Source organism: Gavialis gangeticus, unplaced genomic scaffold (assembly GCF_001723915.1).
Source record: "Gavialis gangeticus isolate Ggan-Ray unplaced genomic scaffold, GavGan_comp1, whole genome shotgun sequence".
Classification (NCBI taxonomy): Eukaryota; Metazoa; Chordata; order Crocodylia; family Gavialidae; genus Gavialis; species Gavialis gangeticus.
Genome location: NW_017729006.1, coordinates 15,710,763 through 15,714,931, shown reverse-complemented (window position 1 = coordinate 15,714,931; position 4,169 = coordinate 15,710,763). Strand labels below are relative to the sequence as shown.

Genomic DNA, 4,169 nt, shown 5'->3' with positions numbered 1-4,169 from the left:
AGAGATACCGTATTACCTATTACGGGACTACACTGGGTTTCCCTAACTGGCTTCAAGACCTGCTTAAAAAGGCTGTTGTCTTTCATGCACTGGTTTATTTAAAATATTACATACATGACTTAAAAATAACATACATGCCACATATTCCAAATGCATCCAGATACTGCATACTGGCCATATGTCTTTGGCTTAATATTATCAACATGCATCTCAGCACCCATTGCATTGCCTGCTCTTGACAAGCATTTTACAGTCTTCATTTTTTTAAAAAAACCCCGCTTTATAAAGTGAGATAATGCCCTTTTCATGCAATGATAAATAGTAATGTCACTTTCCTCACAAGCCCCCTCCACCCATTCATAAAGAAAGGAATTAATATATGTACTATTTTAAATGAATGTCTGACTTTGAAACTGCATGTTTAATACTCAAGATGCAAGACCGCATTGAAAATAAAATATAGTGACTTTTCATTAGCAAAGAAAACTGCTAATTTATGTGGTCAGCTTAAATCATATTTAGAAAAAAATCAAGAGAAATAACACATTTCAGTAGTAGAGCCTTTTTAAATTTTATTCTAAGCTTATGGTCCAATAAATCCTGCTACATCCGTGCCTGGCAGCTAATTGATTAGAATAAAGAGCCCTCATTATTGCTTACCTCAGTGGAAGTGCTAAAGCTCCCCCAGACTGCTGTGGAGAAAGCACAGTCTCATTCACGCACACATACGCACACTCACACACAAACTGATGCTCCTTCAGATCTGTCTGCAACCCAGAAAGCCAATAGCACATGTTGCCTAGCATCAGCCACATGACAGTGCCAGCCAATCCTCTCACTGTTCTTTGCACCACCAACTTGTGCTTCCCCAGGGATGTTTGATCCAGCTCCCAGCTTGTTCAGGTCAGACACAAAAGGGAGAACCAGAAGTCTCACCCCACTTGTTTGTTTGGATGAGTCGCACAAAAAACAGACACTTGGCACCAGCAAATGACAACTGCAAGGTCACTGGAGTCAGACTGGGAAAGAATCCCTGGCTGTGAGGATGCAGAAAGGGTCCCAGGCAGGAGTCTGTCTTTTCAATCGGATGTAGAGCAGAGCGAAGTAGCTGTTAGCCACTGAATATAAATGAGAACATACTGTTGCAACAGCAGGGACAGGTTATTACAGAGATTAGAGGCAGGATTTATAAGAGCTGTATTGGATTAGCAGTAATTGTACTGAGAGGGGAAGTCCTGTATTTAGAGGGCCAGTTTTAAAAGGTTAAAAAACACAAGAAAAACAGGTGCTATAAACAAAGAGTATTAAAATAAAATAACAAACAGCACTTAGCTCTACCATCCGTTTGGTTGTCACACAGTCCCTCAGCTGCTTCTTTAAAAAAACCACACCAGCACATTGATTTTGAAGATCTTACGTCAGCAGCTACTATTCTTCCACTGTAACTGTTTGCAGTTTCCAAAGAGCTGGCTGAAAAAGCTACATCCCAGCTGAAATGCTCTCGATTTGTGAGGCTTTTTAACTAATTTAGAGTGCTTTTTGCTTCAGCAAATGAAAATAAATATTATTTTCTCCATTTTGCAGATGAGAATCCAGTTTCAGAGGTGGATGCATATTATCCAAAATAAAACAGAGTACGTGAACTGCAGGGCTACAAATCCTGGCCAGGTCTCTACTCCCAATGCAATGGTTTATCTTGTGCCACAGGTTATTTGCTGAATGTTCTAAATCTTTGTTCCTCTTAACTCCATCAGGCATAGGCATTTTCTTTCCAATGTGCCCGTATTTACTAATGTCACAATTATTCATTATTTTGCCACCAAAAACTCTCTGAATTTCCACTGTAATACAGGCAGATATAACCTTGCCATGACAGGTTCAGAGGGGTATGAGCTTTCGTAAGTAACAACCTAATCAGGCTGTGAATGGACCTCCTGCCTGTGCTCAGGCTAATGCAGTTATTCAAACAAAATGCAGCTCTTATCCATCACACTTCTAATTTCTGAAATTTTTTCACTTCTCTGTAATCATTTGGTACAAGCATGAAATCCAGAACCAAGCCTGAAGAGCAGCAGTACAGCTTAAGACACTTTGGTAGGACACAGCGGTCAGTCAAAAAGCTGTTTCCAGCTGACCGGTCACTTAGTGTTGTCTTACAAATGGTTTACAAACTTTGCAGTGTTCCATTCAGCTGCTGAGTGAACTGCTGGTGGTAAAATATTGTAAGTACTGAAACTACAGGATTATTCAGAGAGACAGCTCTTTATACTAATGGAGTACAGCCAATCGCTGCACCACTTTTTATGGCCCATTTTGCAAAATATTTTCCTTCTCTTTCCTCATATTAAAACTAAAACAAGCTGCTCAAGCCATGTCATGCAGCACCACGGTAACAATGCTTACAGTACTTCATGTCGTCAAAGCATTTTGCAAACATGAAATAATCTGTTTAATGAGCTACTTTGTCTAATTAAGTAATGGTCACAGTGCAACTGCCATCAGACAAAGGCTAGGGACAGAAATTACACATAAATTGGTATAAGTGATTGGAAACCAGTTCAAATCTGTAACACAACAGAAGTTCAGTGCACATAAGCTGCTTTCAAAATGGCCGAAACTAGTTTAAATCAACCTTATCAGACTTAACTGATTTAGGTTAAATTGGTTTATTGAACTTCTGTCCCAGATCCCCTCCAGATTCAAGGTAACTCACAGTCCCCCAGCATCCCAGGATGATTTGTACTTCCTCATAAACCCCACCTCACAAAGTAGGTGGCGTAGCCTTGGCCCAAGCTGTCTGTTCCAGCCAAGCAGGCAGGTGTGCTCCAGTGCTCTCAAGCTTCTGGCCTAGGCCACTGCAGGCATGTGGCTGCATTTCTGAAATCAAAAGTGATTGTCTGTTCACTTGCTTATTGGTTCAATCTACACAGTTTAGAGTCCAGGGGTGGGCAAAATGTGGCCCACGGGCTGGATGCAGCCTGCCAAACCATTTTATCCTGCCCATGGGGCCCCTAAAAATTTTAGAAAATTAATATTTATCTTCCCCTGGCTGCCTGTCATGAGGCCCTCAATGGCTTGCCAAAACTCAGTAAGGAGCCCTCCGCCCAAAATAATTGCCCACCCATGGCTTAGACTAACCTGCAAAGATTGAATTGATTCAGTCCCAGGCTTTTTGACTGTCTGTACTTAGCTAAAATGTTAAATTCAACATCTCCTATACCATACATGATGAACCAGAAGAGCATAAGGATAAGGACATTTTAAAATCTGTCTCCTCAATTGTGTCCATTATTATGTGAGTGACTCTTTTATAATATACAAAGAAAGTAACAGTAGCCTCAAGTTCAAAGGGCCAGGGTGCTTGGAACATAAGATGGAAGGTGTCTACAAGGGACACCCCCACCTCTGATCCTGTTGGGTGTCTATATATATAAGTCCATCCAAATATCTGGCAGAGAGACCACATGCACTCCTTACAACTTCACAATTGGTAGGAGGCCGTCAAAAAGGGGGAGTAGGATTTGGGTGATATCTCTTTGGGTGTACCTACATAGCACAGGCTTCATCCCACTATTCCCTGCATATAAAAGCTGATGTGTCTCCTGCAGCAAGGGCTTCCAGTACCAGAGAACAGGGGGAGGGGCAGGATTTACATTCTGCTTTGTGGAAATCAGGGGTTTGCATATGCAAAATTGCTGTGCCCATCATTCTTAAAAGCATGGTTAAAGGAAGCCCACTGGAAATAGGGCTGTCCCACGGAATGGGGTGACGTTGATTACTCACCCGCAGCCTGGAACAACACTCCCAGGAAATCCGCGTGGCTCGTGAGCCAGCTATATGTGCAGCTATGGTCAGCCAGTGACGTCAGCACCAGACGCCAGCCAGCGAAGATAAAAATGGCTGCAGCAGACGGGGCGCATGGCCCTGGAGAGGAGCTGCTACAGGCGCCGCGGGAGGAGCAGGTCCCAGGGAAGCATCCCGAGGGGACTAAGGAGCTGGAGCGAGGAGCTCCAGAGAGAGAAATATTGTGGCAGTATCTGGCGGCGGACGTCGAGGGAGCAAGTGCCGACCTGGATACCAGAGAGCGGGGACTGCTACGAGAATCTTGCAGGATCCAGGTGGAGTACTGGTCTGGTGGGGAGTGGAGGATGGCACGAGGGGTGGCAGGA

General features: G+C 43.4%; 1 protein-coding gene and 1 long non-coding RNA gene across 3 annotated transcripts in view; one reads left to right on the top strand and one right to left on the bottom strand.

The window, feature by feature from the left end:
- The window catches only part of TMEM108 (transmembrane protein 108), a 331,954-nt gene extending 330,827 nt beyond the window's left edge, over window positions 1-1,127 (bottom strand). The window contains exon 1 of one of the 2 annotated variants that reach the window (XM_019508860.1): window positions 661-1,127. The gene's annotated coding sequence lies outside the window, so the exon portion shown is untranslated. The remainder of the gene's footprint in view (window positions 1-660) is intronic. The other variant, XM_019508862.1, reaches the window with a different exon arrangement.
- LOC109291762 overlaps window positions 1-2,055 on the top strand; it is a 10,644-nt gene extending 8,589 nt beyond the window's left edge. The window contains exons 2-3 of the long non-coding RNA XR_002095945.1: window positions 1,585-1,707; window positions 2,042-2,055. This is a non-coding gene — a long non-coding RNA (uncharacterized LOC109291762). The remainder of the gene's footprint in view (window positions 1-1,584; window positions 1,708-2,041) is intronic.
- The last annotated feature ends 2,114 nt before the right edge of the window (window positions 2,056-4,169 follow it).